A 16,952-nucleotide genomic window follows, 5' to 3' on the forward strand; every position below is an offset into this window, starting at 1 on the left:
AGTAGTTGACCATGCCAAGCACTGTTTCCAGCTCTGCACGGTTTTTTGGTGGCTCCATTTCTTTTATGGCTGAGATCTTCTGTGGATCTGGCTTGATTCCATTCACTGTGAGAAGATGTCCAAAGTAGCTGACCTCTGTAGCGCCGACTGTGCTCTTCTCTGGGTTGAGCCGGACTCCTCTCTCGCGGGATCTTTGCAGCATCGCGCGGAGGTTTCGGTCGTGCTCCTCTTTGGTTCGACCATAGACAAGGATGTCATCCACAATTGCCACAACTCCGTCGAGGCCTTCGTACACTTCGTCGATCTTTCGCTGAAACTCGTCTTGGGCTGAGATAATCCCAAAAGGCAGGCGACGGAACCTGTAGCGTCCAAACGGTGTGTTGAATGTTGTGAGCTTAGATGACTCTTCTGTGAGCTTGATAGCCCAGTAGCCTGATCTAGCGTCCATGACACTGAAGTAGTGTTCTCCCGCTAGCTTGTGTGTGATACCATCTAGCGTCGGTAAAGGGTAATGGGGCCGTTTGATAGCCTTGTTCAAGTCTCTTGGGTCGAGGCATACTCGGATCTTGCCTGTGCGTGGTTTCTCCACCACCACTAACGCGTTTACCCAGTCGGTCGGTTCTGTAACCTTGGTGACTATGCCAGATTGCTCCATGCTCTCCAACTCTTTCTTCAGATGGGCACAGAGAGCAAGGGGAATCTTTCTCGGGGGGTAGACCACAGGGGTTGCGTCTGGGTCAAGGTGAATGGTACATTCTCCTGGGAATAATCCTATTCCTGTAAAGACATCAGCAAACTCCTCCAGTACATTTCCTGTCTCTACTGGTGCTGTTACTGATAAAACTAGCTTGATGAGGTCCATGTCTAAACATGCTTGAAGACCTAGCACTGCAGGTGCTCTAGTGTCAACAACGTAAAAGTCCAACATCATGTCACTTTCCTCGTATTTGCATTTGAAAGTGCATGTGCCTTTTACTGGGAGCTGTTCACCACCATAACCAGTCAGTCTGCGCATGGTGGGCTGTAGCTCGCACTCAGATGTCAAGCTGCGGTACTTATTCAGAGGAATAGTGTTTACTTGTGCACCAGTGTCTAGTTTGAACTTTAGCTTTGTGCCTTGTGTTCCTATCTCAATGTCAGCAAAGGCTTGCTCTGTCTCTGATATGTGACTTTTTTGTGTCACTGAATCAATAAACAGTTCATCATCATTTGACTCTTTGATTGACAAGTCATCTTCACTCACTGTGTGTACTGTTTTTCCACGGTAAGCTCTACACACTTTTGCAGATTCCATTTACCACATTTAGTACACTGTTTGCCTTTAGCTGGGCAATTTCCTTGTTCGCCATGCACTTTGTATCCACAATATCCACATATTTTGGGGCGTTTTGAGTCTGTGTCGCTCTGTTTTGGAGTTATGTCTCTCTCCGTTCTGAAACGCGCTCTCTGGGCACCGGAGGTGTGCTTTGATGTCTGCCTGACTGCGTGCACTGCTTGTTCACGTGATGCGCTCGTGCTGCGGCGCGAAATGGTTTTCATCTGAGCCTGTGCTAGCTCGTGAGATCTGGCTATGTCGATAGCTTTGTCCAGCGTTAGCTCAGACCCAACATTCAAAAGTTTCTCTCTCACTCGCGGTGAGTGTATTCCAAATACAATACGGTCCTTGACCATCTCATCCTTGTTTGCATAATCACAGTCTTTCACAAGCAGACGCAGCTCAGTCACAAACGGTTCAAAAGACTCGCTAGCTCCCTGTACTTTCTCATGGAATTTGTACCTAGCGAAAATTGCATTAGTCTTCGGCACAACATATGCTTCAAAACGATCGTAGTATGTTTTCAGTACCTTTGATTCAGCCTCGGTAAGTGTCCATGTGTTGTAAATATCTCTCCCTTTTTCACCGGTCCAGAGGAGCAGGTAGCTACATTTTTCCTATTCTCTTTCCTTCAGAGGACCCGTGAACATTAGCTCCACGTGCTGTTTGTACTTACGCCATGCATCGGGTAAGTTTGTAGACTCCCAGTCCATTCGAGGTGAAGGAACTCCAGAAAAATCCATCTTTTAAGACCATTTACTCTGACACCATGTCTTGTTTTGTACGCTTTGTACAAAATAATAAAACGCAGAACTACAGGATGTTTCTTAACATAACTCTTTATTAACTAGCTACAACTGCATGTTCGCCTATCTCCAACCATGATCAACTGACGATGCCCTAACCGTCTGGGTGGTCTTAACCAATCACTGCACAGTAGGATACGGCGGTAAAATGCATCCAATTATAATTCAGTATGTATTCACATATGAATATTACACTTGTGCAGTAGTTATCTAGTCAATATCTAACAGCCAAACTAGCTAAATGAAATAATTGGGCTGGCTAGTAAGAAAGATACCAAGCAGCTCTTCCATGTCAGCTTGGATTTCTGTTTTTTAGCTAGCTAGCTATCTAAAGCTGAAGCCATTTGAGTGTTATTTTCCTGACATTGTCATAGATTTTAATACAACTTCTCTTCTTTAGGTATAGGTATTCACGTATTCAGACATTCCAGAATACATTGACAAGGTATGTCAAAATATATTCAAATGTCTGTGTGTTTTCATTGTAACTCGCATAAGGGCTTGTAGGGCCCCATGATTTCCGCAATGCGGAAAACTCAGACGGAATCCAGAAATGTAAACAGAATACAGGTACCCCCTCGGACAGGATACACATGATATTTGTATTACAGTAACCCAACATTAGTGTGAAGAAGAGGTATTAGAAATACACTGTATTTTTAAATCAACCAAATGGATTTAACACGTTAGGCAACAAAAAGTTAACACGGAATTCCAGAAAATAAAACAGCATTTGGGGGAAAAAATAATAATAATTTCATAGGGCCCTATTAGTGTTTTACTCAATGCGTCGTTGCCCAGGCAGGTTTTGACAATGTGTGTCTTCCTTATTTTAGAATGAGACAGCACACGGGGGCAGCAGGTAGCCTAGTGGTTAGAGCGTTGGGCTAGTAACCGAAAGGTTGCTGGATCAAATCCCTGAGCTGACAAGGTAAAAATATCTTGTTCTGCCAACAAGCAACAAAGCAGTTAACCCACTGTTCCCCCATAGGCTGTCATTGTAAATAATAATTTGTTCTTAACTGACTTGCCTAGTTAAATGAAGGTTACACAAGTAATAATATGTTAAAGCTTACACAAAAGATGAATTGATTTTATCTTAATTCCGTAGGGATCAGACGTCACATGCAATGTAAGATCTCCAGTTTTGCTGCATTCAAGTACAAATACGTGACAACCACAACATTGTGAGTGCCAAAATGGCAAAGACCTTCTCATATCGAAGACAAGATGACGTTCAGGCCCTTCTTGTGAAGGACTTCAAAGAAAGATGGCCAGCCCTGTTTGAGCCCACTCAGGTACAAAATACAGATGAATGAAAATAGTCAATGTAGGTCAAAGAAATTTATATTCATTTAAATATTTTGTGTTGTCTTGACCTAATATTCTAATCTACAATTATATATGCATTAAAGATTAGTCTGAACATTCTCACTCTGCACATGCTTTGGGAGGGGTTTCCCAATAGCATTCTGGCTCTCAGATCATCTTTTGTCCTTATCTGTTCAGAAGATATTTCCTCCCCCTTCTCTCTCGCTCTCTCAGATTAAGAAAGAGTTCAGAAGAATTACAACTGCTGCTCTTGAGTCCACCTTTATCCAGAAAGCTAGACGAATATACACCAAAACTATTGGACTTGTTTAAGTCAAATGGAGGTGCTGTAAAGGTGGGAATGCAGAAAATCTTTGAAGTTCGGTACGGGGTATGCACAGTAACACCTTCACAATAGTATATAGGTTATACTGTATGTATTTAGTTGCCGGTATTAAATGCAATTATTTGTATAACATCATATTACAGTGCAACACCATCCAGGAAAGAAGAGAATGTGATCCGTGGCCTGATCATATACCTTGGTGAGAGGGTTGAAGACCTTATTACAGAATACAAGGTAAAGGTTTTTATTTTTGGATCCTTATTTATCTCTAAATGAGGTATCTTCATTTGTTTCCCTGTCCTCCTCAAGTTGCACAGTTAATGTAATAGCCTAGTCTGTTATTTCTTCATTTTTTTCACTCAGGATGCTGACGACACCATGATCCGAGAGGACCTCGCTCAGCATGTGATGAAGGTGTTCACTGTGAAGGATCTGCACCAGAATATAGAGCATGGGATCTGCATCGAAGGAGCAGAGGTCCTGGCTGGTATTCACAGTGTTACAGTCATGTACCTTGCTTTTGGGCCTCATCTTTGGCTTAAATCTAAGGTACCCCAAAGAGCTGAAATATACCTTTGAGGTGTTCCAAAAGTTCTTGGAACTTGATCTCAGGACCTCCCCACGGGTCCAAGCTCTAAAGATGAAGTTATTTTTCAGTTTTCAGTGATATCTATAAGAACTCTCAAAGGGCCACTCACAAACTGTGGTCTAAACCCTACTCAGTAAGCTGAAAAGCTAGTTGCTAGGTGGTATAGGAGCTACAGTTTACATGATGCTGTTTTTCAGGTGAAGTCATAAGAGACATTGTCAATTCCTGGTTAAAAAAACAGCTTTGTTTTAAAACTTATTTCATATGCACTAGTGGATTTCTGAGATTATTTGTAGTCAGGTGCAAGCTGTCTGGATGTAACTTTACCTAAGGAGGCAAAGTGGAGTTATACCCAGAATGCTTACAGATTACAAAATAATGAGCTCTCCACAAATGCTTAAGGAGTAGGGTTTAAGGGGCAATTTGAGATTGAAGTTTGAAGCTGAACACTGTTGTTTCTTTTTGCATATTCCCTTGTATAGAAATCATTTTTTGTAAATTATCCCAAGTATATTGAGGAAACTATTTGCATCAGCTTTTTAAGTATAGTTGTGAGTATATATTTGAGTAGTGTCACAACTTTCTGAAGGATCGGACCAAAACGCAGTGTGTTCGTAGTTCCACATCTTTTTATTAATCGTGAAACTAAATGCAATACACCAACCACTTTAAATAACAAACAACACAGCCGTAACGCAGAGCAGGCAAACACTACTCACAATTAACAACCCACACCCACACATGGAAGTATGGCTTCCAATCAGAGACAACGATAGACAGCTGCCTCTGATTGGAAACCATACCTGGCCAACGCATAGAAAAGGAAAACAGAAATAGAAATCTAGAAACCCCACAATGAAACAGAAACCCCCCAAAACACCCAAAACACCCCCCTGTCACGCCCTAACCACTCTACTATGGAAAATGACCTCTTACAAGGGTCAGGACGTGACAAGTAGTAGGAACCCAATTTAAATAAATTTTACTAACCTTAGTACCATAAGTAACTGAGCAAAAAAACATTTGTAGATTAAACATAGAATATAAATTACGATACTGAGTAAATTCAGCAAATTAAACTTACAATATTAGTTATGTAACTGATTACATTAAGTACATCAAACTTATAACATTAGTTCTGGGACTTGAAGGACTTAAACTAAAAAAAACTTCTGAACCTGATCAAATTAAGTTGAATGAAAGGAATTTTTGAGATCCTGTTAGTTGTTTACACTTAATATATTTGAGTTTGTAATGCACTAAAAGCGAAGTATATTATACTTAAATGATCCTCCTTGTTGGATTTACTTAAAAGGCTGATCCAAATAGTTACCAAAAAATGTTGAAGTAAAAGGGGCACAATATTTTTTACAGTGTATCAGCCAACAGCAGACAGAGTTGGAGAGACTTGCACTTTCTCTTTAACTATTTTTCAAAGCCTACCTTTTAGGAGTGGGAAGATTTTCAGATGGAGAAATTTGGGTGATCAATATTTTCAGGACTATTTCTAAGCAATGCAGTAAACTAATCATAGGCCTATTAAGGAAGTACATGTCCTTGGAAAGATAACTGCCAGTGCTTCTCCACCCATGCATAGGCTTTAGCCTACTCTATTTTGAGATCACACTCGCACATGATCTGGAATGAACTGGAACTGGAATGAACTGGAAGCAGCAAGAATGATGACAGCGACACTTGCTACATTTTGCATAGGCCTATATGATATACTGTAGCCTACATTTTGGGAGGACGATTTGCAGGCAGAGACAAATAAAAATATGTGCTTTTAATACAATGAAAGAGGACCGTTTCCAAATAATCTGTGGGACAACAAAAATATTTTCATCCCAAAGTAGTCTGTCTGAACCCCTGCTCCCGTTGCAGCATGAAAAATGCAACCACGCGCAATGATCTCTGTCGGGACCCGCAGGTCCCACAGGCGTCCAGCGGGAATACAGCCCTCTAGTGTAGTCAGTACACAACACTATGCTCATGTCTTATCAGGATCAGATGGTGACAGGGGTCCCAGCAGGGTCAGAAAGCCAGTCTACAGAGCTCAGGTGAATTTTGTAGTATGGCCTATATTAAAAATATCAGTAAATTATACAAAGTTCCATCTTGAATTGATGGGTAGACCAACAGTAGCTACAGGACAGCAGATTAAACTTAAAGCTACAGTCCGGGATCTGGAAATAATGGTCATTTCAATTATTGAACCATTGATTCTATTCTTGGATAATATAATGTATAAATGTACACCAAGGTAATTCTTTGTCATGCCTCATTTTAGGAGGATCAGATGGTGACAGGGGTCTCAGCAGGGTCAGGCAGCCTGGGAAGACCAGTCTGTGATGGTGAGGTGAATTTTTGTAGATACAACACTTTATTCCCTCTGTGCAGCAAACACTGGATAAGCCAGATGCTATTTTAAGGCAGTCTGACAAACCTCCAAAGTTGATTTACAAACTGTATCAAGGGTTGATAGAGACTTTTCCCGATGACACAAAACACAAGACCTGGAAGAAGCTATTGATGATGATGAATGGATATGTTTGAATGCCCCGTCGTGATCATATCATCTCAGACATAAATTACTGCATTTTAAGGCCATCCACAGAACATACTACAGTGGCAAGAAAAAGTATGTGAACCCTTTGGAATACCTGGATTTCTGCATAAATTGGTAATAAAATTTGATCTGATCTTCATCTAAGTCACAACAATACACAAACACAGTCTGCTTAAACTAATAACACACAAACAATTATATGTTTTCATGTCTTTATTGAACACACCGTATAAACATTCACAGTGCAGGGTGGGAAAAGTATGTGAACCCTTGGATTTAATAACTGGTTGACCCTCCTTTGGCAGCAATAACCTCAACCAAAGTTTTCTGTAGTTGTGGGAGATTGTTCTGTGTGTAGCCTTGTGCATTACCAGCCTGTGAATAGTCGTTGTGGTTTCTTTGTGTACGTGTTTATTTTGGTTCTCCTTCTTGTCCGATTATAATAAAGAAGATGAGTGCACATTTCCCTGCTGCATTTTGGTCTAAATCTGACGACAGCCGTTACAGAATCTCCCACCAACCAAGGACCAAGCAGCGGAGGAAGGAGCTACGGGTGGACTATAGGGAGCAGCACCTGGAGTGGAGAAAGCAGCGCGCTCGGGAGGAGATGGCATCCTGGTCACTGGAAGTATTCGAGGCAAGGATTGACTGGACGTGGGAACAATTACTGGAACATTGTGACAACCTGCCTGGGAAGCAGGTAGAGGTGGAGAGGCGGCCCCAATAATTTTTATGGGGGGGGCACACGGGTAGTTTGGCTGGGCCAGGCAGTAGACCTAAGCCAGCTCCCTGTGCTTTTTATGGGAAGCGTTTGGAGTGGAGAGCGCCGAGGTATGCGGAAGTGCGCACGATCTCGCCCATACACACGCACAGTCCGGTGCGAGTGATCCCAGCCCCTCGCAAGTGCCGTGCTAGAGTGGGCATCCAGCCTGGTAGGAGGATGCCTGCGCAGCGCATCTGGTTACCGGTGCGCCTCCTAGGTCCAGGCTACCCTACGCCCGCTCTATGCATGGCAACCATCAGGCCCCTGCACAGCCCAGTTCGCCCTGTACCAGCACTCCGCTCGTACAGGGCTACTAGTTCCATCCAGCCAGGACGGGTTGTGCAGGAGGTGCGATCGAGACCGCCAGTGCGCCTCCACGGCCCGATACCTCCAGTACCAGCACCACGCATCAGGCTTCCAGTGCGTCAGCCCAGTTCGACTCAGCCCGTTCCTGCTCCCCACACTAGCCCTGAGGTGCATGTCCCCAAACTGGCACTTCCAGCACCATGCATCAGGCTTCCAGTGCGTAATCCCAGTCCAACTCAGCCTGTTCCTGCTCCCCACACTAGCCCTGAAGTGCGTGTCCCCAAACTGGCACTTCCAGCACCATGCATCAGGCTTCCAGTGCGTAATCCCAGTCCAATTCAGCCTGTTCCTGCTCCCCGCACTAGCCCTGAAGTGCGTGTCCCCAAACTGGCACTTCCAGTACCAGTACCACGCATCAGGCTTCCAGTGCGTCAGCCCAGCCTCAAGTGTCCGGAAACAGTGCCCCGTCCAGAGTGTCCGGAAACAGTGCCCCGTCCAGAGTATCCGACGACAGTGCCCCGTCCAGAGTATCCGACGACAGTGCCCCGTCCAGAGTATCCGACGACAGTGCCCCGTCCAGAGTATCCGGCGACAGTGCCCCGTCCAGAGTATCCGGCGACAGTGCCCCGTCCAGAGTATCCGGCGACAGTGCCCCGTCCAGAGTATCCGGCGACAGTGCCCCGTCCAGAGTATCCGGCGACAGTGCCCCGTCCAGAGTATCCGGTAAGAGTGTTAAGCCCGGAACCGAGTGAGACGGCCTACAGTTCGGAACCAAGGGAGACGGCCCACTGTGCAGAACTTTCTCCATTTATAGACAATTTGTCTTACTGTGGACTGATGAACATCAAGGCATTTAGAGATACTTTTGTAACCCTTTCCTGCTTTATGCAAGTCAACAATTCTTAATCTTGGGTCTTCTGAGATCTCTTGTTTGAGGCATGGGAATGCTTCTTGTGAATAGTAAACTCAAATTTTGTGAGTTTTTTTATAGGGCAGGGCAACTCTAACCAAGATCTCCAATCTCGTCTCATTGATTGTACTCACATACTTTTTCCAACCTACACTGTGAACGTTTAAATGATGTATTCAACATAGACAAGAAAAATACAATAATGTGTGTTATTAGTTTAAGCCAACTGTGTTTGTCTGTTGTTGTGACTTAGATGAAGATCAGATCTAGTTTTATGAACAATTTATGCAGAAATACAGATAATGCCAAATGGTTCACATACGTTTTCTTGCCACTGTATATGCCAGTGATACTGAATTACTCAGAAATGGCATTCCTCTGCTGGAGGTGTAAACACAAAAGGGGACATATTTGCATATGTTATGGTCTTGTGAAGAATGGCTGAATTTTGGCAAAGAGTATGTTCTTTTATCTCAGCAAGTCTACAGATTCCCCCTACTCCCTGTTTTTGTTTGCTTGTAAATGTTGACACTGGAGACTGTTATCTGAAGAAACTGTGTAACCAAGAACTTATACCGGCTAAGAAATGCAGTGCCATTAATTGGAAGGTTGGTTATCCTCCCACAATGTCAAGTTACGCATCACTAGATTTGATTTATTACCAGATTAAGGGTATACTGGGCAACTTTCATAAGGCCTGGCTGGATGCCTTATATGGAATACTGTACGACTAAAGGAGTCTGCATTGAAAACATTCCCACGCAAGGGAGATGCCTATTTAGGCAACCCCTAGCTACTGAGCTGCTCAGTCCTGGCCCTTGTGGTCTGCCAGCCTGTGGGTTGTCACTCTAGCCTTGGCCTAACACCCCCCGAAACCAAAAATGAATGTTTCACTAAGATCCTAAAGCTGAGTGGGGTTTGTTGGGTTGGGGTGCTGCAGGGTGGTGGACCCCTAGGTACAGGACGACTCAGCTATATTGTGTGCAAGTAAAAAGAGCTCTACAGTACTATTAGTCCTATGAGATTAATTACATGGAGGATTTGCTGTTTCTGTGTGTTAATGTATATTTGAGGTGTATGTGGGTTTTGTTTTTTGTTTCCAAACCTTCCCTTGGGAATTAAAGCAATTTAAGGTGTGAACTGCAAAATAAATTGTGTTTGGAGAGAGTTTAGTAATTGACTAGACTGGTGGGTGTCGTGCGTGCAGGTGGCCTGGGCTGACTGGTCGTTCTGGCTAAAATGGAATATAGAGGATGTCTTAATAAAGACAATCAAAAGTCTTTCGTATTTTTTCAAGAGTTGTTCATTTGTTAGGCATTTGGTTAAAGGTGCAACACAATATTTATGATTGAATTACCTTAGATCTAGTTCAGTCTTATCACTTAAAAATATTTAATAATGATATCTTACCTAGCTTGATGAATGTGGGCATTGTTGCTTACTTTTTGTTCTAAATGGAGAAGGCATATTGGATTGTGTAAAAATACAGGAAATTAGCTTTAAAAAAAAATCTGGGGGAGGACCCCCTGACCCCCCGCCAGGTCATGTCCCCTCAACTTCTAAAACCAAAGTGACACTCTTGCTCTAGTGTATGTAGCATGGATTGTGGGTAATTGAAGTACTACTTATCTTCAACCAGTGATACAGTCAGAGATCAACGGTGAAGAAGACATCTGGCTGGTAAGTGCAATCAACCCGTTTTACATAGGCCTAACGGTCGATAGAATATGAATATAGGTATTTTATGGTCGCCAACCCTTTTCATGATTACCCAATTAGATTTTGTGTGGTTTCTGCACAGTTTAGCACAGGGGTGCAACTTTCACTGGGGACGGGGGGGACGTGTCCCAGATTCTGAAATTCAGATTATTTTATTTCATTATGCTTGGCTGTGACCCTGCTATAGAGTGTTTGAACACTGGTTCTTTGATAGCAAATATTTTGTTAAAACATCCCGCACACCAGATAGCAAAAAAATTACAAATATTAAAACACGCCAACAACAGACAATGTGGTCAAAAAGTCATATGATGTAATTTGGGGTTCCATTATGACGCACGCTACAAAATGTATAAAAGAGTGCCATCACCAATTGTCTTTCATAAATCAATCAGACATGGATAGCTATAGCATCAACCTTGACTCAATGCTACAGAAGGCTGAAAAGGCCATTGAGGAGAGAGAGGTTGGCCTGGGCTGCCCCTGCACCTAGGGAGCCCTGCCTATAACATCAACAAGATGGTGTTCGTCTTCTTGGGGACCGTCGTGGAGAAGAAGCAGGGGAAGAAGAAGTGCGCTGGACCTGCAGGTTTGAGCTCCGAAGTCACAGTCGCCTGCACTGGACCCACTGCGTCTCCAGAGACCCGCACAAAGGACCTGACTACAGAAATCGGCGCGATGATGAAGAGCCTCCTGGACTCCCGCGTGGTGACTGCCTCCACTGGCAATCAGGCACTGGCGCAGCTTCCAAAGTCCACGGGAAGATGCTCACTCCAGAGACCCTCCTGAAGATTGAGACCCCAGATACATGGGCAAAGACATGCTGGTGAAGAAACCTGAGATCTATGAGCAGATGACCACAGGAGGTTGGTGGCACCTTCATTTTAGAGGATGGGCTTGTAGTATTGGCTGGAGTGGTATTAGTGGAATGGTATCAAATACATCAAACACATGTATTTATTTTCTGATTTCACCTTTATTTAACCAGGTAGGCCAGTTGAGAACAAGCTCTCATTTACCATTTACAACTGCGACCTGGCCAAGATAAAGCAAAGCAGTGTGACAAAAACAACACAGAGTTACACATAAACAAACGTATAGTCAATAACACAATAGAAGAATCTATGTACAGTGTGTGCAAATGTAGAAGAGTAGAGAGGTAAGGCAATAAATAGGCCATAGAGGCGAAATAATTACAATTGAACATTAACACTGGAGTGACAGATGTGCAGATGCTGATGTGCAAGTAGAGATACTGGGGTGCAAAAGAGCAAGAGGATAAGTAACAATATGGGGATGAGGTAGTTGGGTGTGCTATTTACAGATTGGCTGTGTACAGGTACAGTGATCGGTAAGCTGCTCTGACAGCTGATGCTTAAAGTTAGAGAGGGAGATATAAGACTCCAGCTTCAGTGATTTTTGCAATTCGTTCCAGTCATTGGCAGCAGAGAACTGGAAGGAAAGGCGGCCAAAGTAAGTGTTGGCTTTGGGGATGACCAGTGCAATATACCTGCTGGAGCGCGTGCTACGGATGAGTGTTGCTATGGTGACCAGTGAGCTGAGATAAGGTGGGGCTTTACCTAGCAAAGACTTATAGATGACCTGGAGCCAGTGGTTTTGGAGACGAATATGTAGTGAGGGCCAGCCAACGAGAGCATACAGGTCGCAATGGTGGGTAATATATGGGGCTTTGGTGACAAAACAAATGGCACTGTGATAGACTACATCCAGTTTGCTGAGAAGGGGGTTGGAGGCTATTTTGTAAATCACATTGCCAAAGTCAAGGATCGGTAGGATAGTTCGTTTTACGAGGGTATGTTTGGCAGCATGAGTGAAGGAGGCTTTGTTGTGAAATAGGAAGCTGATTCGAGATTTAATTTTAGATTGGAGATGCTTAATGTGTGTCTGGAAGGAGAGTTTACAGTCTAACCATACACCTAGGTATTTGTAGTTGTCCACATGTTCTAAGTCAGAACCATCCAGAGTAGTGATGCTAGTCAGGCGGGTGCGGGCAGCAATCGATTGAAGAGCATGCACTTAGTTTTACTAGCATTTAAAAGCAGTTGGAGGCCACAGAAGGAATGTTGTATGGCATTGAAGCTTGTTTGGAGGTTTGTTAGCACAGTGTCCAAAGAAGGGCCAGATGTATACAGAATGGTGTCGTCTGCGTAGAGGTGGATCAGAGAATCACCAGCAGCAAGAACGATATCATTGATATTGAAATGATCAATTATCGTAGATTTATCATCGGTGGTGACAGTGTTTCCTATCCTCAGTCCAGTGGGCAACTGGGAGGAGGTGCTCTTATTCTCCATGGACTTTACGGTGTCCCAAAACTTTTTGGAATTAGTGCTACAGGATGCAAATTTCAGTTTGAAAAAGCTAGCCTTAGCTTTCCTAACTGACTGAGTATATTGGTTCCTGACTTCCCTGAAAAGTTGCATATCGCGGGGGCTATTCGATGCTAATGCAGAACGCCACAGGATGTTTTTGTGCTGGTCAAGGGCAGTCAAGTCTGGGGTGAACCAAGGGCTATATCTGTTCTTACTTCTACATTTTTTTGAATGGGGCATGCTTATTTAAGATGGTGAGGAAAGCACTTTTAAAGAGCAACCAGGCATCCTCTACTGATGGGATGAGATCAATATCCTTCAAGGATGCCCGGGCCAGGTCGATTAGAAAGGCCTGCTCGCTGAAGTGTTTTAGTGAGCGTTTGACAATGATGAGGGGTGGTCGTTTGACCGTGGACCAATTACGCACGCAGGCAATGAGGCATCGCTGAGATCCTGGTTGAAGGCAGCGAGGTGTATTTAGAGGGCAGGTTGGTCAGGATGATATCTAAGAGGGTGCACATGGTTACGGATTTAGGGTTGTACCTGTTAGGTTCCTTGATCATTTGTGTGAGATTGAGGGCATCTAGCTTAGATTGTAGGATGGCCGGGGTGTTAAGCATGTCCCAGTTTAGGTCACCTAAGTACAAACTCTGAAAATAGATGGGGGGCAATCAATTTACATATGATGTCCAGGGCACAGCTAGGGGCTGAGGAGGTCTATAACAAGCGGCAACTGTGAGAGACTTGTTTCTGGAAAGGTGTTGTTTTTTTTCAAGTAGAAGCTCGAATTGATTGGGCACAGACCTGGATAGTATGACAGAACTCTGCAGGCTATCTTTGCAGTAGATTGCAACTCCGCCCCCTTTGGCAATTCTATCTTGTTGGAAAAAGTTATAGATAGGGATGGAAATTTCAGGATTTGTGGTGGCCTTCCTAAGCCAGGATTCAGACACGGCTCGGACATCCGGGTTGGCAGAGTGTGCTAAAGCAGTGAATAAAACAAATTTAGGGAGGAGGCTTCTAATGTTAACATGCATAAAACCAAGGCTTTTACGGTTACAGAAGTCAACAAATGAGAGCGCCTGGGGATGGGACTGGTGCTGGGGGCTGCAGGGCCTGGGCTAACCTCTACAACACCAGAGGAACAGAGGAGGACTAGGATAAGGGTACGGATAAAAGCTATAAGAACTGGTCGTCTACTGTGTTCGGAACAGAGAGTAAAAGGAGCAGATTTATGGGTGCGGGAGAATAGATTCAAGGCATAATGTACAGACAAGGGTATGGTAGGATGTGAGTACAGTGGAGGTAAACCTAGGCATTGAGTGACTATGAGAGAGGTTTTGTCTCTATAGGCACCATTTAAGCCAGGTGAGGTCACCGCATGTGTGGGGGGTGGAACAAAAGGGCTAGCTAAGGCATATTGAGCAGGGCTGGAGGCTCTACAGTGAAATAAGACAATAATCACTAACCGAAACAGCAATAGACAAGGCATATTGACATTAGGGAGAGTATCTAGGCGAGCTGGAGACACCGCGAATAAGACTAGCTGTCGGGGCTAGCAGGTTAGCAGATGGACATCCGGGGGACGTTGCAACGGAAGAGCCTGTTGAAACCCCCTCGGATGGTTATGTCCGGCATACCAGTCGTGATGGATCGGCGGGGCTCCGTGTCGGCAATGGAGAGTCCAGGCCAATTGGCAAGAGAGGTATTGTAGCCCAAGAATTGGCTGATGGACCTCTTCGGCTGGCCGGGAGATGGGTCTAGCTTGAGGCTAGCTCCAGGCTAACTGGTGTTTGCTTCGGGACAGAGACGTTAGCCAGGAGTAGCCACTCGGATAGGAGCTAGCTAGCTGCGATGATCCGGTGTGGAGGTTCAGAGCTTGCGGTAGGAATCCGGAGATGTGGTAGAGAAAAAGCAGTCCGATATGCTCTGGGTTGATATCGCGCTGTGCAGATTGGCAGGAATTGACCGGGCTGAGGCTGGCTGATGTCCAAGTTAACGGTGTTGACTGCTAGCAGTGGCTAACTGACTACTAGCTAGTTAGCTGGCTAGCTTCTGATGGGGGTTCCGGTTCTAAAGAATAAAAAAAATAGCAGATCCGTACCACATTGGGTGGGGCGGGTTACAGGAGAGTATGTTCTGTCCGTAGATGGAAATTGAGATGAAGTATATAAAAAATATATATGAAATATATACGAAGATAAGATACATAAAATTCCAGAAAATTATGTCATGGCTTTAGAAGCTTCTGATAGGCTAATTGACATCATTTGAGTCAATTGAAGGTGTACCTGTGGATGTATTTCAAGGCCTACCATCAGACTCAGTGCCTCTTTGCTTGACATCATGGGAAAATCAAAAGAAATCAGCTAAGACCCCAGACATTCTTTTGGGAGACTTCCACAAGTCTGGTTCATCCTTGGGAGCAATTTCCAAACACCTGAAGGAACCACGTTCATCTGTACAAACAATAGTACGCAAGTATAAACACAAAGCCATCACAAAGCCCTGACCTAATCCTATAGAAAATGTGTGGGCAGAACTGAAAAAGCGTGTGTGAGCAAGGAGGCCTACAAACCTGACTCGGTTACACCAGGTCTATCAGGAGGAATGGGCCAAAATTCACCCAACTTATTGTGGGAAGCTTGTGGAAGGCTACCCGAAACGTTTGACGGAAGTTAAACAATTTAAAGGCGATGCTACCAAATACTAATTGAGTGTATGTAAACTTCTGACCCACTGGGAATGTGATGAAAGAAATAAAAGCTGAAATAAATAAATCTCTCTACTATTATTCTGACATTTCACATTCTTAACATAAAGTGGTGATCCTAACTGACCTAAGACGAGGCATTTTTACTAGGATTAAATGTCAGGAATTGTGAAAAACTGAGTTTAAATGTATTTGGCTAAGGTATATGTAAACTTCCGACTTCAACTGTATATGCATGGGACGGGACAAGACAAAACAGACGTCCGACTGCTACGCCATCTTGGAAACATGGTTACCATGTGTTTGATCCCATTCCATTGGCTCCGTTCCAGACATTATTATTAGCCATCCTCCCATCAGCAGCCTCCACTGCTTTATATAAATTTTTTAAATGTTTTAAAATGTATTTCACCTTTATTTAACCAGATAGGCAAGTTGAGAAGAAGTTCACATTTACAGCTGCGACCTGGCCAAGATAAAGCAAAGCAGTTTGACACATATAACACAGAGTTACACATGGAGTAAAACAAACATACAGTCAATAATACAGTAGAAAAATAAGTCTATATACAATGTGAGCAAATGAGGTGAGATAAGGGAGGTAAAGGCAATAAATAGGCCATAGTGGCGAAGTAAATACAATATAGCAATTAAAACACTGGAATGGTAGATTTGACAGTAGATGAGTGTGCAAAGCAGAAATACTGGGGTGCAAAGGAGAAAAATAAATACAGTAGGGGAAGAGGTAGTTGTTTGGGCTATTTATAGATGGGCTATGTACAGGTGCAGTGATCTGTGAGCTGCTCTGACAGTTGGTGCTTAAAGCTAGTGAGGGAGCTAAGTGTTTCCAGTTTCAGAGATTTTTGTAGTTCGTTCCAGTCATTGGCAGCAGAGAACTGGAAGGAGAGGCGGCCAAAGGAGGGATTGGCTTTGGGGGTGACATATACCTGTATATATATATCATTGTCCACCCAGTCAGAAGACCTCACCACTGTGTATTTTAGGCCAGGGATACAGCAGGGTTAGTGCTATCTGGTATCCTTGGGACATCCCTACCCTAAACCCTATTTAATGTTTTACCATTATTCATCATAAACATTTACATTTTAGTCATTTAGCAGACGCTCTTATCCAGAGCAACTTACAGTAGTGAATGCATACATTTCATACATTTTTCTCCGTACTGGCCCCCCGTGGGAATCAAACCCACAACCCTGGCGTTGCAAACACCATGCTCTACCAACTGAGCCACACGGGACCTAAACCCTAACC

At 43.8% G+C, this 16,952-nt stretch overlaps 1 long non-coding RNA gene across 1 annotated transcript; it reads left to right on the top strand.

Annotated features, from left to right (window-relative positions):
- The first annotated feature begins 2,389 nt into the window (after positions 1–2,389).
- Positions 2,390–4,003, top strand: LOC115197925 (uncharacterized). The gene is made up of 3 exons (XR_003879112.1): positions 2,390–2,566; positions 3,233–3,419; positions 3,667–4,003. It is a non-coding gene; the product is annotated as an uncharacterized LOC115197925 (long non-coding RNA).
- The last annotated feature ends 12,949 nt before the right edge of the window (positions 4,004–16,952 follow it).

This window comes from Salmo trutta, chromosome 8, assembly GCF_901001165.1.
Source record: "Salmo trutta chromosome 8, fSalTru1.1, whole genome shotgun sequence".
NCBI lineage: Eukaryota > Metazoa > Chordata > Actinopteri > Salmoniformes > Salmonidae > Salmo > Salmo trutta.